This window comes from Pseudonaja textilis, chromosome 2, assembly GCF_049901715.1.
Source record: "Pseudonaja textilis isolate UNSWEBS1 chromosome 2, rPseTex1.2, whole genome shotgun sequence".
In the NCBI taxonomy this organism is placed as follows: Eukaryota; Metazoa; Chordata; class Lepidosauria; order Squamata; family Elapidae; genus Pseudonaja; species Pseudonaja textilis.
In genome coordinates, this window is record NC_141991.1 from 21052904 (window position 1) to 21060532 (window position 7629).

A 7629-nucleotide genomic window follows, 5' to 3' on the forward strand; every position below is an offset into this window, starting at 1 on the left:
GAAAGGAAAAATGGAGGAGAGAAAAGAAAGTAGGAAGGAAAGAGGGAAGGGAAAGAAAGAAGGAAAGGAAATGAAGGGAAAGGGGGAAAAGGAAAGAAAAAATGGAGGAGAGAAAGGAAAGGGGAAAGGGAAAGGAGGAAAAGGAAAGGAAAAATGGAGGAGAGAAAGGAAAGTAGGAAGGAAAGGAAAGGAAAGAGGGAAGGGAAAGGAGGAAAAGGAAAGGAAAAATGGAGGAGAGAAAGAAAAGTAGGAAGGGAAGAGGGAAGGGAAGGAACTGCAGTGCATAACCAAATGAATGGAGATATAAGGGTTGCTTCCATTGGAACAGATTAAAGCTCATTTATCGATGTATGAATGGGTACAATTGTATTTATTCCACATATAAGTTGCCTTCCAAGGATCTGTGGCATCCTTTGGACCCTCACAACGGCCCTGCGAGGTAGGTTGGGCAGGAAGAAAGGCTGAATGATCGCTCAGCCTTGTCTTGGTTTTAGAGGCATAGATTTGATTGAGAAAGAGAAGGATGTCTGGCTGACCCAGATGTGTTGCAAACTCTCAACATCTAAGTTTGGCACCTGGGAAGGCAGCTCCAGTGGAAGCTACCTTTATGCTGGAAAATGGGGACTTGCCATATTCAATGGGGACTTCTCAGTCCTCAACTTACAACCACAATTGAGCCTGAAAGTTATGTTGCTAAGTGAAACATTTGTTAAGTGAACTTTGCCCCCATTTTATGGCTTTTCTTGCCATCCTTGTTAAGTGAAGTGTTGCATTTATTCAGCTAGAAGTCCAGTTGTTACGTGAATCTGCCTTTCCCATTGACTTGCTTGTCGGAAGGTCGCAATTTCAGAGGGCTGCATCAGGGTTGTTTGACCTTGTGGGGGGGGCTTGGCCCCAGGACACGCCAACTGTCATAAATGCATGCCAGTTGCCAAGCACCTGAATTTTGATCACATGACCATGGGGATGCCACAATGGATATAAGTGTGAAAAATGGTCATAAGTCACTTTTTTCAGTGCTGTTGTAACTGAACGGTCACTAAATGAACTGTTTGTTGTAAGTCAAAGACTATCCATTTTCAACTCCAGGGAACACATGAATGCCCACTGCACATCTTCCTTATTTGCTCTCCACATCAGTAGTGTTTCATTCTTAGTTGTAGCTTGGATTTTCCTTTAAGGTTGATTTTAATTGTAACCCCAAGCAAGCTGGTCTGCTATACTGAAAAATTAGAAAATCTGTCACTCTGTCTATGGAAATTCTCAACCCTATAGCTCATGATTGTCCCAAAGGTGTTTTCTGAAAAAAGCAATTGCACTCTCTTTGTTTTGCTTGAAGACGTTTCGCTTCTCATCCAAGACGCTTCTTCAGTTTTTTTTATATAAACTTTTTTTTTATTTTTTACACAGACATAAACATTACATTATAAAACCCTCTTTCAATTGCATACAGTGTGTCGGTTGGTACAATTTTTTTGTGCTTACTTCAGTGATTCACTTAACCACTGTGGCAAGAAAGGTCACAAGTGGGGCCAAACTTATTTAAAGACTGTCTCGCTTAGCAACATAAATTTTGGGCTCAATTGTGGCCGTAAGTCGACTGCCTGTACTTGCGGGAAGCTAGCAGGCCAGGTGACAGTGGAGGTGCTGCTACAGCAGCCGCTTTGAGGGCCACTTGTTCAATCCCGTTGAATGGTTGTTGAATGTGTGATCATTAACCGAGGACTGCCTATATTTGTTTTATTGCTTTATTTAAATAATTTAATATCATTTGAATGGGACAACCACCAATAAAAGCCAGGGCTGTAGGCTAGACCAGCAAGTTGAACAATCCCCTGGAAGGCAGCCATACGGTAGTTAATCACTTCCATAAATGTTGGCAATCAAATTACACGGAGACACCTTTGATACTATCAAGAGGCGAACTTAAACTATTTTCCAGAAACATGGCTGGGTGACTCCTTAGTAGAAAAAAAAAAAAAACCCCAATGCATTCCAGTTGTTTTGTTTTGTTTCATTGCATTGTGTGTGTGTGGGGGGATTTGAGTTGTAGTCCTGCCTTAAGCACAAAGCCAGCTGGATGACCTTGGACCAATCTCTCTCTCAGCCCTAGGAAAAATGCGGCAAGGGAAAACCATTTCTGCATCCAGCCAAGAAAACTGCAGGGACTTGCCCAGTCAGGAGTCAAAACTGACTCAAAGGCAAAACCTAAAAAAAAAAGTCCTCTGGATTTTGGCAATCCTGATATTATATATTAAAAGCATATCTTAAGTACAGTATTCTTTAAAATACCTATAAAAGGCAGGCATCCAGGGGTGGGTTTCTACCGGTTCTGTCCACCTCTGTAGAACCGGTAGCTCTGAAGAGCAGCAGACATAGAACCGGTTCTATGTCTGCTGATGTTTTTGCCCACCTGCCTGCCCGGGCTCTTACCTGATCTTTATTTTCTGATTTTTCAACTTCAGCTGCCAAACCTGCAGTTAAAAAAAACAAGGAAAGAGGGCTGTTTCAAAGGCTGCTTCTCAGCAGGTGCTAATGATTATTTATGAGGCTAGCGGCAGCAGGCAGGGAAGCTGGTAAATAGTAGTTAACCCTTTTGTATCCCACCCCTGCAGCCATCCTTCTCTTCATGCATGTTAGATTTATTATCATATGTTACAGCAATTTTGTCACATCACATTCTGAACTTTTGAGAAGCGGCTGAACAATTGGCTTCCAAGAAAAACTGAATTTAGGAGAATTTATGCAAAGCCGTCAGCACAGCTTATGGATGGATGAAAACTAATCAAGGAGAAAAGCAACCTAGAATTAAGGAAAAATTTCCAGATAGTTAAAACCATTAATCAGTGGAACAACTTGCCTCCAGAAGTTGTGAATGCTCCAATACTGGATGTTTATAAAAAGAGATTGGACAATTATTTATCTGAAATAGTATACGGTTCCTTGCTTGAATGGGGTTGGTCTAGAAGACCTCCAAGGTCCCTTCTAACTATTATTCTGTTATAATGAAGAGGTGCAAAAAGTGCACACACTCAGGGAAAACAGCCTTTTATGGACAGGATGCTTTCAAAATTTGGGAAATATGTTACAGTGCTTTCACAAAATCATTTCCCAGAGGTTGGGCTTGCGTGTTCACTACATGGCTGCCATATATGTATGTGTGTGTGTGTTTAAAACCCTGGAGAGAATAGTAATTCTGTAATTGCTAGTTATTTGCTTTCTTTTCACAAAGATTAAAGCTTTGGAATTGAAAAGGTAAGAATCAGGAGTTGATAAGGGTGCCATTCTTTTGGTAAGAGCTCTTTTTCTCTGCGTCTCCTTCTCTGACACTCCCAAATGCAGGGAAGCAAGGAATAACTCTCGCAAAGGTGTTTGAACTGACACTGAGCAAGGGAGTTAGAAATAAGAATTGTGTTTGAGTTGCCCACTCAACATTTTATTTTATTTATTTTTATTTTATTTATTTTGATTTGTCAATCGCTAACAAAATAATAGGTATAAGTATATACATAGTTATGAATACATGAAATGGATACGTATAAGAAAAATAAAAGAAACAATAGGACAGGGACAGTAGGCACATTGGTGCGCTTATGCACACCCCCTAAAGACCTCTTAGGAAGGGGGTGAGGTCAATAGTAGACAGTTTAAGGCAGAGGTCTCATTCTCGCGGCCCACGGGCCAATTGCGGCCCTCAGGACAATATCCTGTGGCCCCCACCATGATATGAAAGTATAATATTAGTGCGTTCTCCATGTGTCGCTAGCTGGCTAAACACTTCTATGTGCGGCCCAGCCTCACCCAGACTCTGCCTCCAGCAGCCCCCAGGTAAATTGTGTTTGAGAGCCCTGGTCTAAGGTTAAAATTTTTGGGGTTTGGGGAAGAAACCACAGAGTCAGGTAGAGTATTCCAGACATTGACCACTCTGTTGCTGAACTCGTATTTCCTGCAATCAAGTTTGGTGCGGTTAACCTTGAGTTTGTATCTATTGTTTGCTCTAGTGTTGTTATGGTTGAAGCTGAAGTATTCATTGACAGGTAGGACATTGCAATGTATGGTTTTATATACTATACTTAGATCGGACCGAAGGCGGCATAGTCCTAGGTTTTCTAGGTGAAGAATTTCAAGTCTGGTGGCATAAGGTCAACGAGTAGAGGAGTGGAGAACACTTCTTGTGAAATATTTCTGGACTTTCTCAACTGTGCTAATATCATATACATAATGTCGGTTCCAGACTGATGAGCTGTATTCAAGTATTGGTCTAGCAAATGTTTTGTATGCTCTGGTTAGTAGCGTGATATTACCAGAGAAAAAGCTACGTAGGATTAGTTAACAACTCTTAATGCCTTTTTGGCTATGTAGTTACAGTGGGCTCTAGCACTTAGATCATTAGAGATGAGTATTCCAAGGTCATTTACAGAGCTTGGATCATCAACAAGGTCTTGACTATTCAGCTTGTATTTTATTTTCTGATTTATTTTGCCAATATGTAAGACAGAGCATTTATTTGTTGAGATGTGAAGTTGCCATTTGTTTGACCATTCTGATATATAGTCAATATCTTTTTGAAGGGTAGCAGTATTGTCTGTGGTATTGAACAGCTTTACATCATCAGCGAAGAGAACGCAGTTGCTCTTAATATGATCACAGAGGTCATTTATGTAGAATATGAAGAGACTTGGTCCTAGAACACTGCCTTGGGGGACACCACTATTGACAGGTACAGAATTTGATAGGACACTCCCAATTTTGTCTATGTAGTCTATGTAGATTGCATCTATTGTTTTGCCCTGATCGAGTTGTGTAGTCCATATGTTTTTGCAGTGTAAGAGTTGCAGATTACAGGATAGTTTTTTTTCTGAAACCAAATTGTTTATTAGAGAGTAGGTTGTTTGTCTCTAAGTGGAGGATAATGGATTGGTTAATAATTGATTCCATGACTTTACAGGTGACGCAGCATAAGGAGATTGGTCTGTAATTTTCAACTAGGCTGGGGTCTCCTTTTTTGAAGATGGGGATGACCGTGGCTTGTGACCATAGGTTAGGCAAGGAGCTGGTTCTGAGAGATTTTTCAAAGATTATGCTTAGAGGTTCTGCTATGACAGTGGATAGCTTTTTTAAGAAGTAGGCACGTATTCCATCTGGTCCAATAGATAGAGATGGTTTTAGATTGCATAGTGCAACATAGTGTTCTGTAAAATCGATATGTATTAGATCATTGTAGTTGTCTGTGGTTCAGCTAGGAAATGCTGGGCATGATCCATTGCTGTTTACATTACTGAACCAAAGAATGTGTTAAAGATGTTGGCTTTAAATGGTGTCGTCCTTGCAGTCTTTACCATTAGGTCCTATTGGGGTGGGATGGACTTTGAGTCTTTTAGTTTGTTGTTTACAAAAGTTAGAATTTTGATTTTTTTTTCTGTCTCAGGCACAAAGTTTAGACGTGGTTTCCAAGTGGAAAAAAAACTGGATATATTCTTTTATTTACTGAAAGCAGTTAATTTGGCCATCTCTGCTCACTCCATCAATTTTTTCCATCCATTCTTCCATTATGGGGATTGTTAATATCTTTCCATTTTTGGCATAAAGAATTTTCATTGCAGTTGGAATTGGAGACTTGAATGGCATTCTGAAAAGGAGGGAGGTGAGGACTTTAAGGAGCAAAATAAAGTATATTTCTTTGGTGCATACACTTGATTTTCACATTGTTCTCTCCTCAGGTAAGCATAAGCAATGTATGTGGACAACGAAGAAGTAGTACAGGTGGTCCTTGGCATATGACCATTCATTTAGTGACTTCAAAGTTAAAAAGGCACTGAAAAAAGGGACTGATGACCAGTTTTCATATTTAAAATCATTGCAGCATTCCCATGGTTACGTGATCAAAATCTGAATGCTTGGCAACTGGGAGATATTTATAACAGTTGTGGTGTCATGTGATGGTGTCGTCGTTGCAGTCTTTACCATTAGGTCCTATTGGGTGGGATGGACCTTGAGTCTTTTAGTTTGTTATTTACAAAATTGTAAAAGCGCAGGTGGAATTGGTGCATAGAAGGTTTTCCTCTTGTTTAATGTTATAATTGCTGCGAAAGGGGCCCAAACCAAGTACTGGGTACATATGCATGCTTATACTTTTCAGAGGTCCGATATTGTTCTATGTACAATCGTTGTTTTATTGGTTGCATGTAATATTCTAATTTTCTGAGATGGTAGATTTGGGGTTTTCATGATCTGTAAGCCATCATCATCACAATTATGACAAATCACGGCTTGAACTATCTTGCTTTGCATGTAATGAGTCTATCCAGGGGTGGAATTCTACCAGTTCGCACCTATTCGCTAGAACCGGTTGTTAACATTCTAAGCAGTTTGGAGAACTGGTTGTTAGAAGAAATTACTGGCCTAATCCTGTAAGGAAGGCAGGAAGGAAACATTCTGGTGTTGCTTACGGAAACTGCCTCTCCGTTAACCCTTATTACATTCTTGGCAGGACTAGACTTCCTATCTCTGGAACTTCTCTGGAGTTTTTTTCCCCTCCTTTGCTGGTATTTTGCTTGTGTGGAGTGACCATTCAAAGTTACAATGGCACTGAAAAAAGTGACTTATGACCATTTTCACACTTATGACTGTTGCAGCATCCCCACAGTCATGAGAGACCAGGCGAGGAGAAGTGTGCCTCAATGTGAGTGATATTACGTTGGCCACGCCCAGCCAATAACATGACCACCAAGCCATGCCCACCAACTAAGCCACACCCACAGAACTGGTTGTTAAAAAATTTGAATCCCACCCCTGAGTCTATCTCATATATTAGTTTCACCTTTTAAGTTGCATTACTGAAATAAATGAACTTTTGCACGATATTCTAATTTTTCAAGTTTCACCTGTATGTGCCATTGCCCCTACTTTCTGGAATACTCTTCCCCTGCCCACCAACCTCCAGAGGTGATGCGAGCCTCTGACTTTCCTGGCTTTTCAAGAAGAGCATAAAGACCTGGCTCTGGGACTCAACGAATGGCATGCAACCATGGGGATGGTTAGTATCTTAAAGGCACTCCCTCCATCTTTAAGATTTAACTTATTCTACCTTCCTTTTTCAGCTTGACTCCCATTTAACTGATGTATTTTTATATGGCTTTTACACTTTAGAATAGGATAATTTCTTGGCCAGGTGTGATTGGACACACAAGGAATTTGTCTTGGTGTAAATACATAAAGAAAAGGTACATTCGTTAAGAATCAAGAATCATAACGTACAACACTTAATGATAGTCATAGGGTACAATCAACAATCAAATCATACTAGGAAACAGTCAAGTGGGAGGGGATGGGTGATAAGGAGTGGTGAGAAGATTAACAGTAATAGTAGTGTACACTTTGTAAATAGTTGAACAGTGTTGAAGAAATTATTTGTTTAGCAGAGTGATGGCTTTCGGGAAAAAGCTGTTCTTGTGTCTAGTTGTTCTGGTGTGCAGTGCTTTATAGCGTTGTTTTGAGGGAAGGAGTTGAAACAGTTTGTGTCCGGGGTGTGAGGGGTCTGTAAATATTTTCACAACTGTCTTTTTGACTTGTGCAATATACAGGTCCTCAATTGAAGGCAGGTGGGTAGTAATTGTTTTTTCTGCAGTC